The sequence below is a fragment of the Piliocolobus tephrosceles genome, chromosome 14, assembly GCF_002776525.5.
Source record: "Piliocolobus tephrosceles isolate RC106 chromosome 14, ASM277652v3, whole genome shotgun sequence".
NCBI lineage: Eukaryota > Metazoa > Chordata > Mammalia > Primates > Cercopithecidae > Piliocolobus > Piliocolobus tephrosceles.
This window is the reverse complement of record NC_045447.1, coordinates 95,634,839-95,652,450: the sequence shown is the minus strand read 5'-3', so window position 1 is coordinate 95,652,450 and position 17,612 is coordinate 95,634,839. Positions and strand designations below refer to the sequence as shown.

The window sequence follows — 17,612 nt, the reverse complement described above, 5'->3', positions numbered from 1 at the left end:
AGGAAGGAAGGAAGGAAGGAAGGAAGGAAGGAAGGAAGGAAGGAAGGAAGGGAAAGAAAGGAAAGAAAGGAAAGAAAGGAAAGAAAAGAAAGGAAAGAAAGGAAAGAGGGAAGGAGGGAGGGAAGGAAGGAAGGAAGGAAGAAAGGAAAGAAAGAAAAAAGAAAGAAAGAAGAAAGAAAGAAAGAGGAAAGAAAGAAAGAAGAAAGAAAGAAGGAAAGAAAGAAAAGAAAGTAAGAAAGAAGTGGCATAGTGAGGGCGAGCATGGTGGCTCACACCTGTAATCCCAGCACTTTGGGAGGCTGAGGTAGGCAGATCACCTGAAGTCAGAAGCTTGAGACCAGCCTGACCAACATGGAGAAACGCTTTCTCTACTAAAAATACAAAATTAGCTAAGCATGGTGGCACATGCCTGTAATCCCAGCTACTCCAGAGGCTGAGGCAGAAGAATCACTTGAACCCAGAAGGCAGAGGTTGCGGTGAGCCGAGATCGCACCATTGCACTCCAGCCTAGGCAACAAGAGCAAAACTCCATCTCAAAAAAAAAAAAAAAAAAAGGCATGGGGGAATAGTTGGTGTAAGGAAGAGGTCAAGCACAGTGCCCGGGGAACATCAACTTTGTTACAGGTTGGGCTAGATTTCTTCTTTTTGCCCCTTCCAGATCCACTGTCCATCCCACCCCAGGAGACTGACCTATATGGACTACGCCAATGGGCTTCCTTGCCCTCTAGTTTTGCTTTGGTTTAGTTCATGAGAAAGACTACCAGTAGACAGAAGGAGAGAGGAGAATGACATCCAGGTATTTATTCTCCAGCTCACTCTCTGCTTCATCCCTTTACCAACTACCTCTCCAAGTTCCAGCAGTGGCCCTCCCTATCTATCAGGGCCAGGTATGGTAAGGAAGCCTCGCTGATACTGGCCAGGGGTACTGTCCTAGTCCTTCTTACTTTTCCTAAGCCATACACACTTTTTAAATAACTCTTTTATTAAAATCTCCCCAATTATGGCCAGGCGCGGTGGCTCATGCCTGTAATCCCAGCTCTTAGGGAGGCTGAGGTGGGCAGATCACCTGAGGTCGGGAGTTGGAGACCAGCCTGACCAACATGGAGAAACCCCATCTCTACTAAAAATACAAAATTAGCCAGGCGTGGTGGCGCATGCCTGTAATCCCAGCTACTCCAGAGGCTGAGGCAGAAGAATCACTTGAACCCAGAAGGCAGAGGTTGCGGTGAGCCGAGATCGTGCCACTGCACTTCAGCCTGGGCAACAAAAGTGAAACTCCATCTCAAAAAAATGATAAATAAATAAATAAATAAATAAATAAATAAATAAATAAAATCTCCCCAATTATTCAGCTTGAAAATGTCATCATTTTCCTAAAGAGACCCTGAGTGATAAACAAAAGATGCTAGGAAAGAGAGGCAAACTAATCTGATAAACGAGCTCTATCACGGTGCCTTAGTAGATTACTCTTCCCAAGTAAACAGAGTTATCTGAAAACTAAAGAATAACCCTAAAAGTGGAAATTTCAGGCACCAGGATGAAGGAGGAAGTGGTTGATAGCTAGAATGAATGTAATGGCAAACAACTAGGAAATTCTTAAGGATTAAATTCCAACGAGGCATATTCCAAAGGGCTAAATAACTCTACATATAAGTCACTTCTAAGTGCCTGTGGTGGCATAGTCTCATATTATAATAAACTTTGTAAGAGTTAATAATGGCAGGGGTTCCAAATAACTGAGTATAAAATACTGGTGTGTGGGGGATGGATCTAAAAGGATAGCAATCTTGCTAATTTAATGGGATCCAACTAACGGTGTCCAACAGCTGAGCATCAACATAGCACAAAAGATATGCAAAAATATTAAGAGAAATTCAGCTGTCTGCTCCATTGGAACCACAAAGAAGTACTATTAACATATTCGGTTGTATTAAAGATAGGATTTTGACATACATGTATATGGCCTCAACATTATTTTGAATACATTCAAGCTGGACAGTGGCCTTTATTGGAGTTCTTCAGATTGTAAAATGTAGGTCACGCTGACTCTGGGCCAGTTCTGTGATATCCCCTTCCCTGTCTGTATCCTCCTGGTCATCTTTACTGCTCCACAATGTATGACTCACTTCCTACATAAGCCCTCTAAACAGATTCTACTTCATTCTAGGCAGCTGTTGTCGTAGCGACAACCCCTCAGGACCCTTATACTGCCAGCTTGTTTATGGAAATTGGCTAGATTGCAAATTTAATTTGTTTTTCTATGATTTAGCCAATCAATCCTGCAAGAATGCAGAAAAAAAAAATAGTGGGGGCAACTCAAGAACAATTAAAATATCAGCTGGGCACAATAGCTTGTGCCTGTAATCTCGTGTTTCCAGAGGATCAATTGTGGTCAGGAGTTTGAGGCTGCAGAGAGCTATGATGGTACCAGTGCACTTTAGCCTGGGTGACAAAGTGAGAACCTGTCTCTAAAAAAAAATTCCTTTTTGTTTTTTGAGATGGAGTCTTGCTATGTCGCCCAGGCTAGAGTGCAGTGGTGCGATCTTGGCTCACTGCAAGCTCCGCCTCCTGTGTTCATGCTATTCTCCTGCCTCAGCCTCCTGAGTAGCTGGGACTACAGGCGCCCGCCACCACTCCTGGCTAATTTTTTGTATTTTTAGTAGAGACGGGGTTTCACTGTGTTAGCCAGGATGGTCTCGATCTCCTGACCTGGTGATCCGCCTGCCTTGACCTCCCAAAGTGCTGAGATTACAGGCGTGAGCCACCGTGCCCAGCCAAAAAAAAATTTTTTTAAGGAATAATTAAAATGTCAACGTGTTTAGAAAGAGACCTATTCGTAATGCAAATATGAAATACTTTTGATGTTGATATTCAGGTCATTAGAACTCAGTGTCAATCACGGCGTTAGAATTTTGCTTTGACTTACCAATGAGGCAAAAAAAAAAAAAAAAAAAAAAAAGGCAGCAGACTCAGAGCTTGTTTCCCCTACTTATCTCAAGTCAACAATCTAAATCAAAGGAAAATCCCGAACTTCGAAATAACTCTAAAGTTCACCTCTTCTAACTTGCTTCTCCATTTGCTAACATCTTGTATGATGTCCCTGACAAAGTCACTTGTTCATGCATTCAACACACACAAATTGAGCACCTGTTCTTGCCAAGCACCACTTATTTAACTCCAAAGATGAAAGCACTTTGGTTGCTACTTCCAAGAAACTCACACTAAGCCTGTCCTTGAATGGTGACTTCATGACATAAATCATTATGATCAAGTTCTCTTGAATTGAAATTGCCTCTGCACTACTTCCAGAAGAAAAAATTTGGTTCTGTCTTCAAATATTTTTAGGGAGTATTAAGTTTTTGTGCTGTCCACCCTGAACTCAAGATTTTTTGGCAAAACATACGAAGTTCACTCAATTACTCCTCATATGATTTAGCATCTAAAACACTCAGAACCCTGGTCACACTCCTCTAAACACATTCAAGTTTGTCAAAGCCCCTCTTAAAGTGAGGAGATCAAAATAGAAAATGTATCACATTTCTATTTCTATTTTCTAGAATGACCTGGTTACTGACTTTTTTTTTTTTTTTTTAATCTTAGATGGAGTTTCACTCTTGTTGCCCAGGCTGGAATGCAATGGTGCGATCTCGGCTCACTGCAACCTCCGCCTCCCGGGTTCAAATGATTCTCCTGCCTCAGCCTGCCGAGTAGCTGGGATTACAGGCACCACCACACCTGGCTCATCTTGTATTTTTAGTAGAGATGGGGTTTCTCCATGTTGGTCAGGCTGGTCTCTAACTCCTGACCTCAGGTGATCTGCCCACCTTGGCCTCCCAAAGTGCTGGGATTACCAGCGTAAGCCACTGCACCCGGCTGGATACTGACTTTTTCTAATGCAACTACAATTCCTTGGCCTTTGAAAACACTCTGTCATTCTGCTACATGAGCATGGTCTTTGGAGTCAGACCCAAGTTCATATAGATAGATGATTTTGTAATCTTGGACAAGTTGCTTCATGTCTCTGAACCCTAACTTCATCTGTGAAACAGAGATAATCATTATTTCCTTATAGATTTTTTGGTGAGGGTGAAAATATATGACATGTAAAGCTCCTTAGCACAGTACTTGGTACATAGTAGATGCTCAAAAAATTGCCATTGGGCTGGGCATATTGGCTCACACCCAGCACTTTGGGAGGCTGAGGTGGGCAGATCACTTGAGGTCAGGAGTTCAAGACCAGCCTGGCCAACATGGTGAAACTCCATCTCTACTAAAACTACAAAAAGTAGCCAGGCATAGGGGTGCATGCCTATAGTCCTAGCTACTAGGGAGGCTGAAGCACAAGAATCTCTTGAACCCGGGAGGCAAATGTTGAAGTGAATAGAGATAGCACCACCGCACTTCATCTCAAAAAGAAAATTTAAAAAAATTGCTAATTGATGCCCTTAATATCATTTTTATTTTCACAGACACAGCAATTGCTTTGTTTTTGAAACAGTCTCTCTTTGTCACCCAGGCTGGAGTGCAATGGTGCGATCTTGACTCACTGGAACCTCTGCCTCCTGAGTTCAAGTGATTCTCCTGCCTCAGCCTCCCAAGTAGCTGAGACTACAGGCGCCCATCACCATGCTCGGGTAATTTTTTTGTATTTTTTAGTAGAGACGGTGTTTCACTGTGTTGACCAGGCTGGTCTTGAACTGCTGATCTCAGGTGATCCACCCACCTCGGCCTCCCAGTGCTGGGATTACAGGTGTGAGCCACCGCACCCAGCCTTGTTTTTAATTTTCCACAGAAACTGACAACAAATTCAGTCCCATCCTTCCTTTATTCAACTGATTTTCTCCCTGACATTTCAGACTTCACGTTTGTTATTGTAACAGTTCATGTGTGTTCATCTTCTCTTCCCAGTGTATTGAGATTTTCTTTAGATTTGAATACTGTTGTGTCACCTGCAGATCGGATACACCTGACCTTTAAGTCTTCATCCTGGTTACTGATAACGCTGCAAATAGAGGGACCAAGGACAGACAGCCCCATGACACACTAGGGGACCTTCATCAGGTTTATGCCTGTTCCCAGTTTTCAGCAGTTGTTTAATGAGTTGTGAATAGATGTGCTGCACTGACACCTTACACAAATGCTATTATCTTTCCACAAGCACATCCTAAGAGAAAAACTGGAGGATCAATTTGTCTCTGGCATTCCCCAAATCTATTTGCCTAGTAACCCTGTTACATAAGAAAATATCTGCTATGATTTAATGAATTTATACTGGCTCTCGATGCTCATTTTCTTTTCTAATTATGTATAAGTCATCTCTCTAATAATTTACAGTATGTCTTTTCCTCCTCCTCCTTCTTTGTATTAAGCAAAATAATAATGGGTCCCCAAATATGTCCATATCCTAATGCCAGCCTGTGAAACTGTTCTTTCTGTGACAAAGGGACTTTATGGATGAGATTTTAAGGCTAAGGACTTTGACATAAGGAGAGCAGCCTGAATTATCCAATTACTGAATCCAATTACATAATTACATGAGTCTTTTTTTTTTTTTTCAGACGGGAGTCTTGCTCTGTTGCCCAGGCTGGAGTGCAGTGGCATGATCTCAGCTCACTGCAACCTCTGCCTCCCGACTCAAGCTATTCTCATGCCTCAGCCTCCCGAATACCTGGGTTTATAGGGGCCTGCCTGGTTAATTTTTGTAATTTTTAAAGTAGAGATGGGGTTTTGCCATGTTGGCCAGACTGGTCTTGAGCTCCTGAACTCAAGTGATCTGCCTGCCTCGGTTCCCCAAAGTGCTGGGATTACAGGTGTGAGCCACTGCACCCGGTCTAATCACATGAGTCTTAAGAGCAGAGAACCTTTTTCAGCTGTGGTCAGGGGGTGATCAAGTTCCCTGAGGGAGGGGCAATGTCACTGGCCACAAGCCAAGGAAAGTGGGCAGTCTTTAGAAGTCAGAAAAGGCAGAAAACAGAGTCTCCTCTACAGCCTCCAGAAAGGAATGCAGCTGTGCCAAAACTTGATTCAGCCCAGTGAGACCTGTGTTGGACTTCTGGTCTTTAGAACCGTAAAATAATAAATCTGTGTTGTTTGAAGCCCCCAAAGTGCTAACTTGTTACAGCAGCCATAGGAAACTAATACCTTCTCATCATCTTTCTCCTGCTCTTTTGTGAATTCATACTTTGAGTTAACATGGATTTTTTTTTCAATTTCACTTTTGGCCAATTGGGGCTTAATTTGACCATGACATAGGAGACCAGAATAAGTCTGGTGAATAGCAGGAAGTCATCAGTTAATCTCTCAATAACAAATCATTCTTGTCTCTCTCTTCACATAGGTTGCAATGACATGTCTGTGTAGCAAAACTTTGTTGGAATTGTAATCACTATGACTACATAACTGTATTTCTTTTGTGACACAAGTTCTTGTTTGGTTATTGAGACTGAAGTGGTGTAAATATGGCTCACTGCAGCTTCAACCACGTGGGCTTAAGTGGACTCCGCCCACCTCAGCCTTCCAAGCAGCTGGGATGACAGGTGCACCACCACACCTGGCTAATTTTTTGCTTGGTTGTAAAGAGGAAGTCTCACTTTTTGCCCAGGCTAGTCTTGAACTCCTGGGCTCAAGTGATTCTCCTGCCTCAGCCTCCCAAAGTGCTGGGGTTACAACTATATTTCTTTTTTAAAAAAAATCTAAAAATTCATCTAGTCTTCACTCCCTTGCACTTCTGATATAAATCAACAAAATTCGATGTGGTTTTACTAAATATATTCTATGCTTAAAACCTGTACAATTATGTTATTGTGGAAGCTACACTTGTGAGCCAGAGCCCAACTCTGTCACTTACCAGTTTGTGACTTTCAATAGTTATTCATTTCTGCACCTCAGTTTTCATACCTAGAAAAATAAGGACATTTGATGAGATAATCTCTAAAGTCTCTTTCTTACTCTAAATTGCCGTGTTTTATCAGAATATAGACCCCCCCCCAAAAAAAATTGTCCCTGTTTCTTTGCCAAAAGGATAAACTGATTAAAATACATTATTTCCTTTATTTGTTCATGCCAGTCCATTTACATGAAATGCACTCTCCTTCTCCTTTATTTTCTTTTGCCACTTATATTTCCAGCTAGTAAAATACTCCCCTGCTTTCAAGTCCCAAATCAAATGCCACTTCTCATGAAAACTGCCTTGATCACAGCATCAGGAGTTAATCTTGCTCTCCTCTGAAATACTACAGCACTCATTTCCTGTAGGCTTCTCACACACTGAGTTATTCTCCTTTGTTGCCATGTCTTGCCACTCCAACCACACTGCAGCCTCCTGGAGATGGGACCATGTTCCTTGTCTGCCAATCACAAGTGTTGAGTAAATATCCTGGCTGGGTGCAGTGGCTCACCCCTGTAATCCTAGTACTTTGGGAGGCCCAGGTGGGTGGATCACTTGAGGTCAGGAGTTCAAGACCAGCCTGGCCAACATGGTGAAACCCTGTCTGTGCTAAAAATACAAAAATTAGCTGGGTGTGATGGCACGCGCCTGTAATCCCAGCTACTCGGGAGGCTGAGGCAGGAGAATTGCTTGAACCCAGGAAGCAGAGGTTGCATATCATCTCCTATCTCTCCTTTTCCTTTAACTTTTCCAGCTTCAGCCTATCAGCTCAATTGTCTCCCATTTCATTAAAAAAAAAAAAATTCCTCCAAAGGCCCCATATCCGACTCCAGCCCCATCCCTGGATCTCCCACTGTCACATGTCATGGAGGAGTGGAGGTGTGTACATCCACCCCCTCTATTTCACCACCTCCTCCTTGTGCTTCTGCCCACTGCTGTCTGCCTTCCATCCCATCACTCCACAGAACATACTTCTCCCAAGGCTACCAATGCCCCCAACTCACTGTAGACAGTGGACACTATACTTATCCTCTAGGCATCACTTTCTGCTATGGATCAAGAGCTCCTTCCTGAAACCCTTTCTTCCATGGCCCTCCGTGGCAGGATGCAGCTCTTTCTGCCTGGATGCTCCTTTAGTCTCCAGCGCCTGCTCTCCCTCCGTCATTCACCTCCTGCACACTTACCATCCTTAGAGTTCTATCCTGGGCCTTCTGCTGCACTTGGTCTACAGGTTTCCTTGTACCCCTTCCATCCTCAAAGCATCCATCATCATACAAAAGAGCAAGTTAGACTAGCAAGGCCTTTGATCTCCAGAAGTTTATAACCTAATATGCAAACACAGACAATAAACAAGCAAACGAATAAATCCTAAGATAATTTCAGACAGTGATAAGTGCAATGAAGGAAATAATTAACTGGAGGAGGAGATTTTAGGAAGGGGGTGAGAGAAGGCTTCTCTGAGGAGGTGACACAGAAACTGAAAAAAAAATACCTCTGATTACAAAGAGCCAGTTCTGAGATGAACCAAGGAAAAGCATTCCAGGCAAAGGGAATTTACAAGTGAGAAGGTCCTGAGATGGAAAAGATTCTGCCCTGTTTCAGAGAGACAATAGGAGGTCATGGCATTTGATGAGGTGGCAGCAGGACGCTGGAGTCCAATGCAAACAGCCTTGTAGGCTGAGATGAGGAATTTGGATTTTCGTCTAAGTGCACAGAACAGCTATAGGTGATTGCAGCAGTCATTCCTATGAATTTCCTACAAAAGCCAAGTGTTTTTTAAAATGCAGGTCTGTTCTTATCACTGCCCTGAGGAAATCTCCCCAGTAGCTTCCTATGCTCTTAGGAAGGTCTGAACCCTTGAAATGACCTCCAAGGGCAATCATGCCTGCTGCGATCACTGCCTATATCCAGGCCTGTCCTTGCCACAACCCCCTTGCCCTTCACATGCTAACTACACTCTAGTAGCTTTAGGTCCTTGGACACATTGGGCTCACAGTAAACTCCAGACAGTGCTGTCCAAGAGAAATATACTGTGAGCCACATGTATAATTTTAAGCTTTCTAGTAGTCACATTATGCAAATAGAAACAGGTGAAACTAGTTTTATGTTTGTTTGTTTGTTTTTGAGACAGGGATTCACTCTGTCACCTAGGCTGGAGTTCAGTGGTGCCATCTCAGCTCACTGCAACCTCTGCCTCCTGGGTTCAAGCAGTCTTCCTAGCTCAGCCTCCCAAGTAGCTGGGATTACAGGTATGTGCCACCATGCCTGGCTAATTTTTGTGTTTTTTTGTAGAGCCCTATTAATGGGATTTGTAGTGTTCACCTGGTTGAAGGGATCACCTGGTTGAAGAGCAAAGACCATAGAGATAGGACCTCTTGTCAGTGTCAGGAGACATAAGGTGCACCTTTCGTCGTTGTTCTATTGACAGATGCGTTGTTACATGAGTAATGCATTTACTTGTTACAAAATTCAAAAGGTACACATGTGAAGAGTAAGTCTTTCTTCATCCCAGTTTCTAAGCCCTCCCCTTTCTGGAGACTACAAATATTACTCGTTTCTGATATTTACTTCTGTTCTCTTCTAATGGAAAAAAAATCCTCTTACAGACTAACATTTTTCAGTTTTCTCAATAATGCGAAGAATGAAAGAACCAACAACCCTTCCTTAGAAGGCACCATTTGGACTATTATCTGTTCTCGGGCAAGTGCTACAGAATTAATGGATTTCTGTACTTTCATTTAAATGGGGAAGCAATAGAATTTGGAATTGAATTTTTTTTTTTTTTTTTGCTATGGAAATTGAAATACTTTTATCCAAACAATTATCCTTAGTTGAGGTCTTTTCCACTGAAATATTACTAATCACTAAATGGAGTAGACAATTTTCTTTTTTTTTTTTTTTCTTTTTTTGAGACGGAGATTCGTTCTTGTTGCCCAGGTTGGAGTGCAACGGCACAGTCTCGGCTCACTGCAACCTCTGGCTCCTGGGTTCAAGTGATTCTCCTGCCTCAGCCTCCCAAGTAACTGGGATCACAGGCGCCCGCCACTATGCCCGGCTAATTTTTTTGTATGTTTAGTAGAGACGGGGTTTCACCATGTTGGCCAGGCTGGTCTTGAACTCCTGACCTTGGGTGATCCGCCCGCCTCAGCCTCCCAAAGTGCTGGGATTACAGGCATGAGCCGCTGCACTCAGCTGGAGTAGACAATTCTTTAGACTTACATATCACTGGCTATGTAAGGAGCATTAAATGCCCAAGTCCATCCTTTTACATGTGTAAGTGTTAGGTATTATTCAGTCTATGTCTAAGAGGGAAATCTTCAATACAAAATGCCTTGACCAGTCAGGAACTGTGGCTCACACCTATAATCCCAGCACTTTGGGAGGCCAAGGTGGGAGGATCATTTAAGCCCAGGAGTCTGAGACCAGCCTGGACAACATAGGGAGACCCCATCTCTACAAAATATAAAAAATAAAAAACAAACAAACAAAAAAAACCCCAAAATGATTTGACCAAGGCTGAAAGGTCATGAAGGGAACACTTGTAGGCATATGATTAGTGATTTTTATTTATATTCCATTCCAGTCTCCACAGCCCCAACCCCTTGCTTGTATCTCTCTGGGCCTAGCAAAGCCTCAGCAGACCCTACAAAAGAGAAGTGGAGCCAGAAACTAAAAGATTCTCAGGGCCCTTATGCCCTGACTCTTCCTGTCCCCTCTTCCCCACCTTTGGCCACCCGGGTAGCTGGAGAAGAGGTTCTAAAAGAACGCACAGTTGGTTCTGGCCCCTTTTATCATCACAAGAATGCAGGTCTGAAAAAAAAAATGTCTGTTAAAGGTACATTTTAAAAATTGATTAAAAAAAAGAAAAAGAAAAAAGAAAAAAAGGCCAGGTGTGGTGGCTCAGGCCTGTAATCCCAGCACTTTGGAAAGCCAAGGCAGGTGGATCACGTGACGTCAGGAGTGTGAGACCAGCCTGGCCAACAGGTGCCAGAGATTGCAGTGAGCCGAGATTGTGCCACTTCACTCCGGGCTGGGTGAAAGAGTGAAACAAAGTTTCAAAAAAATAAATAAATTGGTTAAAATCTTTCAGATTTTGCTGTTTGAATGGCGTGTGTGTGTGTGTGTGTGTGTGTGTGTGTGTGTGTGTGCGCGCGCGCGCGCGTGCCTGTGTGTGACAGGGTCTTGCTCTGTTGCCCAGGCTGGAGTGCGGTAGCCCAATCTTGGCTCATTGCAATCTCTGCCTCCTGGGTTCAAGCGATTCTCCTGCCTCAGCCTCCCCAGTAGTTAGAACCACAGGCACTCACCACCATACTCGGCTAACTTTTGTATTTTCAGTAGAGACGATGTTTCACTATGTTGGCCATGCTGGTCTTGAACTCCCAGGCTCAAGTAATCCGCCTGCCTTGGCCTCCCAAAGTGCTGGAATTATAGGCATGAACCACAATACCTGGCCTTGAATGGCACATTTTTATAGACTTTTGCTGTTGTTGTTGTTGTTTTGAGACAGAGTTTCACTCTTACTGCCCAGGCTGGAGTGCAATGGCGTGATCTCAGCTCACTGCAACCTCTGCCTCCTGGGTTCAAGCAATTCTCCTGCCTCAGCCTCCCGAGTAACTGGGATTACAGGCATGTGCCACCATGCCCGACTAATTTTTGTATTTTTAGTAGAGACAGGGTTTTGCTGTGTTGGCCAGGCTGGTCTTGAACTCCTGACCTCAGGTGATCCGCCCACCTCAGCCTCCCAAAGTGCTGGGATTATAGGCTTGAGCCATCGTGCCCGGCTGCTGTTGTTGAGACTGAGTCTCGCTCTGTCGCCCAGGCTGGAGTGCAGTGGCGCCATCTCGGCTCACTGCAAACTCCGCCTCCCGGGTTCATGCCATTCTCCTGCCTCAGCCTCCTGAGTAGCTGGGACTACAGGCTCCCGCCACCTCGCCTATCTCTCTCTTTTTTTTTTTTTTTTTTTTTTTTGTATTTTTTAGTAGAGACGGGGTTTTACCGTGTTAGCCAGGATTGTCTCCATCTCCTGACCTTGTGATCCACCTGCCTCGGCCTCCCAAAGTGCTGGGATTACAGGCGTAAGCCACTGCGCCTGGCCTTTTATTACAAAATTAACTTAGCAATATGAATAAGGAATCTCAAAAATGTCCGTTCAAGGGACTGGCCTAGGAATACCACTTCTTTGAATATATCTTAAGGAAATCACCCAAACATGGAAAAGTTTCAAGTACAAATATGTTTATCACAGTGTTATTTACAATAGCAAATAATTGTCATATGCTGAAAAGGTCAAGTAATGGCAATACAATAATTTGAAATAATATTACCAAGATTATATGTTAATTTATAACAAAGCTGATGTCATAATTAATACAAAACAAAAAGATAAATACATAGAAAGTACAGCATAGAAAGTGGGATGAAGAAAGACTTACTATTCACTTCTGTACCTTTTGCATTTTGTAACAACTACACAGTATAAGATTAAAAGAAAATATAAACAAAAAGGCCCTTGGGTCATTAGGCAATGGGTAAACTTTTGCCTTTACTGTATCAAATATATAAATACATTAAATAATGTGTTTGAGGATACATCATGTGGGAAAAATGAAGCAGAGAAAGAGAAGGGGAAGCACGGGAGGGGTAGGGTTTACAATTTTTGTTTGTTTGTTTGTTAGTTTTTTTGAGATGGAGTTTCACTCTTGTTGCCCAGGCTGGAGTGCAATGGCATGATCTCGGCTCACTGCAACCTCTGCCTCCTGAGTTCAAGCGATTCTTCTGCCTCAGCCTCCCACATAGCTGGGATTACAGGCATGCGCCACCACGCCCAGCTAATTTTGTATTTTTAATAGAGACAGGGTTTCTCCATGTTGGTCAGGCTGGTCTCAAACTCCCGACCTCAGGTGATCCGCCCACCTCAGCCTCCCAAAGTGCCAGGATTATAGGCGTGAGCCACCGTGCCCGGCCTAGGGTTTACAATTTCATACAGAGTGGTCAGGAAGGCATCACTGCCAACATGAGATTTGAGAGAAGACTTGAGCCAAGGGAGGCAGGCAGCCACTGGGTGTCTAGGGAAGAGCTTCCCAAGCAGTGGGAAAGGAAGTGCAAAGGTCCCGAGGCAGGAGTAGGCCTGGTGTGTTCCAGGAGCAGGGAGGGGTTGGTGCAGCTGCAGCAGCGGGAGCCGTGGAGACGCTGGAGAGGCACAGGGGCTGGTGCAGGGCCTGCTGGTCAGGGGCCTTTGGCAGTCACTCTGAGAGAGCGAGGAGTCATTAGCAGGTGGGAAGAAGAGGAGTGACAGGCTCAGGCTCAGGCTTGAGCAGCCTCCCTCTGGTTGCAAGTTGAGGATGGACGGAGGGGTTGGCAGGAGCTGGGAGCTGTGGCTGTCATCCAGGCAGCTGAGAAATGGTGACGGGACCAAGCACTAAGAGTAGAGGGAGTAAAAGCAATTGAAGTCTGGATATATTTTGAAGGTAGGGCCTCTGGTGCTGTTAACAAGTCGCCAACATAAATTGCATCAAACTCAAACATGGGCCGGTGCGGTGGCTGATGCCTGTAATCCCAGCACTTTGGGAGGCCAAGGCGGGTGGATTCTCTGAGGTCAGGAGTTCAAGACCAGCCTGGCCAACATGGTGAAACCCTGTCCCTACTAAAAATACAAAAAATTAGGCATGATGGTGGAAGCCTGTAATCTCAGCTACTTGGGAGGCTGGGGCAGAAGAATCACCTGAACCCAGTAGGCGGAGACTGCAGTGAGCCAAGATTGCGCCATTGCACTCCAGCCTGGGCAACAAGAGTGAAATTCTGTAAAAAATGAAAACAAACAAAACAAACAAACAAAAACTTCAAATATACTTTCCTCTTTCCTAAAACTTCTTTGGAAACTTAGCCTATGATGGAGTGCTGATGGAATAATGTGTGACTGTCTTTAGGGGAAAGACATTCTCATGGACCTCTGATGTCATCTTAAGTGATTTTTATTAAAACATTATAAATATGTAAACTTAGAACTAGATATAAAGAATGTTTGCATATAGACATCATGCCACAATAAAACTAAAACAAACTTATAGGTCAACACATGTAGGAAAGTCATACAATTCAAATGAATACTTTTAATTTAATGGAACAAATACAGAATGCTCACTCCCCTCAACAGCGTGAAAGTGGTGCTCCCTGCCCAGGCTCTCCTGAGTTCAGCCTGCTGGCCTCATGCTTCGCAGTGACTCAATGCTTCCACTGCTTGTCTCTATTTACGTTACGCAGAACCTTCCTTTGTATATCCTGTGATGAGGTCATTGGGCCTTCACTTGGTGAGAACACAACATTCACATGTCTGTGTGTTTGGTTTTTTTTTTAATCATTTACAATGATTTTTCTGACAAAGAAACTGTCACTCCCTGTCACCAAGAAAATCTTAAACACAGATCAAAATGCAGGCCCCGAAAGTCTGTGGAAGCTCTCTGTTAAGTTGATCAGCCAAATGAACCAAAATATGTTGATCTTCCCTGATTATTAGCATCAAAATGAAAATACAAAATTGAATTCTCATAGGAACTCAAGGCCCCTTGAGAATATGACTGAAGACTTTCAAGGATCTTCAGATCTTAATTTGAGAAATATAAATGAAGTCAAAAAGGTCCTTGATTAAAAGTCAAAAAAATCTGGATAAAAATTGGAGCCCTAACATTTATAGCGAGTGGGCCTGGGATGTTTACCTCATAGATCTGTTAGAAAGATTAGCTATGATCTGATAAAAATCATTTCTGAAATCATCTTAGAACATGTTAGAAGATGCCTTGGCCAAGTATCCTGGAAAACAGTATGAGAGTAAGTGATAGGTGCGTGACAGCGGGCACTGCTGTCCCAGGGAAGAAGAGGAAAGAAAAGGGGAAAGGCCTGTTGTTCCATCATCATTATGGATAAGAATATTCCAACCTTCCCTTGCCCCATCAGGGGGTTCAGATTTTGAATATAATTAGAAAAAATACTAGTTTGCAATTTTGCATTTAAATTATATTCTGAATTATTCTGTTTTTAAAATAAAGCCAACCCTCACCCCAAATTTTTATTATAAATAGAAAACATAAAATATTTTATCCCTAGAGGCCACTTTGGGATTTTATTGTAGTATAGTCTCATGTCCTGATTATGGTCATGTGTACCTGAAGTATATTTGCTGAAACTCGTTGCCTGATTTGAAATTCAAAACTTTAGAAATGCAAACATGCAAACATGATTGCAAATATGCAAAGTACAAGGTCTTATACGATTGGCCCTAATCAAGGCAAAGCCCTTTAAAATAAATACATAAAACAGAGTGTAGAATAGGCTAAGAAGCAGTAACACATGCAAAGTAGCTAATTGCTCTTGGTTCACCATGAATATTAATCTTATTTAACCTGTAAAAGATAACTACAGGGAAAACACCAAAAGGCCTGCTCTATGTCCCATCATTTTTTCCACCCAGCCATTTTGCAGTTTTCACTTCTCAATTATTCTTAGACACTCAGTAATACCAAGTATAAGCCACTGCATGTTAGGCATGAATTAATTAACATTAATATCCAGGTTGCTGGCAACATACTGCCAGCAGGTAGGGTCAGGCAAGATGGGTCATGGAAAGAAGGTGTGTTCTGTGGTCTCACATCAGACACCACTGAGTTAAGTAAATAGACAATGGTGCATTTCATCCTGCCTATGGGGCTTTGAACATTTTACCCACCATCACAGCTCTTGCAGAGACAGCCACCCACGCAGAAGGAGACAGGACCCCTTGAGAGTGTGCTGACCAACTCATCCAGGTCAGGAGGCCACAGTGAGCACAGCCCGTCCAGTGAGCTGGCAGAGGCAAGTCTCCAAAATAACAGTCCTCCCCTGAAGAGTGGACATCTCAGCTCAGACCAAATCAAGCAAGAAAAAAACAACGGTGAGCATGCAAAAGAGAATTCAATCCAAGTAAGCCTAGAAAACTCCCTTAGCTGCTTCAATCTGCTGTGGTCACAGCTTCCGCAGGGAGGAGAAACTAGAGGTGAATATAAGAACTCACTGAAGTCCCGTGCACGATGGTACATATAAATATGAGTGTAACTGCTATGTACTTAGTTTGCTTCGGAGGGTGGGTCCAGTCATTCTCAATATATTCTGTCCTTTTTGGAGTTTCGAGTTAAAAACAAACTAAAGAATCTTAATAGTTTTTGCCACGTAGATGCATCTGATTAGGTTTCTGATTTCTGACTTTTACCAAGACTCTGATTATTACCAAGATGGCCAAAATCCCTAAGAAACATTTCTCAGGTCAATATGCAAGTATGTTATGTATGTTTAGTAAATGGCTGCTGCTTGCTTTGATTAGAACCCATCCTTCCAAGAAAGAAGCCCCCTTTCTGGAACTGCTCCTTTCCGCCCTATAAACAAGTGGTTCACGGGACCGGGGAAGTGTGGCCATGTTCTTTTTTTTTTTTTTTTTTTTTGTTGAGACGGAGTCTCGCTCTGTTGCCCAGGCTGGAGTGCAGTGGGTCGATCTCAGCTCACTGCAAGCTCCGCCTGCCGGGTTCATGCCATTCTCCTGCCTCAGCCTCCGGAGTAGCTGGGACTACAGGCGCCCGCCACCTCGCCCGGCTAGTTTTTTGCATTTTTTTAGTAGAGACGGGGTTTCACTGTGTTAGCCAGGATGGTCTCGATCTCCTGACCTCGTGATCCGCCCGTCTCGGCCTCCCAAAGTGCTGGGATTACAGGCTTGAGCCACCGCGCCCGGCCGGCCATGTTCTTATATGACCCCGCCTCCACCAAACTAGAGTTGCCTGGACCCGGCTGGCGCCCTTGCCTGAAGCCCACACAGTCAGAGCCTTCCCCAAGATTTTTCTATCTAGAATTAAGAAACAAAATCAGGGCCGGGCGTGGTGGCTCACGCCTGTAATCCCAGCGCTTTGGGAGGCCGAGGCGGGTGGTTCACAAGGTCAGGAGATCGAGACCCTCCTGGCTAACATGGTGAAACCCCGTGTCTACTAAAAATACAAAAAATTAGGCAGGTGTGATGACCGACGCCTGTAGTCCCAGCTACTCAGGAGGCTGAGGCAGGAGAATGGCCTGAACCCGGGAGGCGGAGCTTGCAGTGAGCCCAGATGGCGCCACTGCACTCCAGCCTGGGCGACAGAGCAAGACTCCGTCTCAAAAAAAAGAGAAAAGAAAAAAAAAAAGAAACAAAATCAGCCCCTCATTGGTGTTTTAACCCACAGTATGTGAGACTCAGATCTACAATGAGAGAGAAAGCCCTGGATACCAGGAGGGATAAAGCTGCAGACAGAGAGAGAAGGAATCCAGGGGGCGCTTGGGAGTCCTGGTTCCGATTTTATTTCATTTTATTGTTAAATTTCTGCCTGGTTCCTTGTCTTTCTCATAGATTGACCTCTTAACCCCTCCTTCAGTTACTTAAAATATCCCAATATTCTCCCAATACATTCCTCCCTTATTCTTAAACAAATTTAATTTGGGTTTCGGTTGCCAGCAACCCAGGGCATCCTGAATAATAAAGCAATATGTGGTTATTGTCTCACGCCTCAAAGGATAAACATGAAAATGTACAACAGCTAAAGGACTAGGTGGTGATTCCAGCTACAACTTTATTTTAGCTAACGTGGACAGGTGGCTTACCACAAGTTTAGCCTCAAGGGTTAGGCTGATATCAAAGCGAAAAAAAAAAAAAACACACAAAACTCGATTTCCACATTGT

At 43.7% G+C, this 17,612-nt stretch overlaps 1 long non-coding RNA gene across 1 annotated transcript in view; it reads right to left on the bottom strand.

Moving 5' to 3' along the window:
- LOC111543384 overlaps positions 1-17,612 on the bottom strand; it is a 56,523-nt gene that overhangs the window by 3,634 nt on the left and 35,277 nt on the right. The window contains exons 7-8 of the long non-coding RNA XR_002731849.1: positions 8,071-8,211; positions 6,848-7,346 (exon numbers count right to left, since the gene is read on the bottom strand). This is a non-coding gene — a long non-coding RNA (uncharacterized LOC111543384). The remainder of the gene's footprint in view (positions 1-6,847; positions 7,347-8,070; positions 8,212-17,612) is intronic.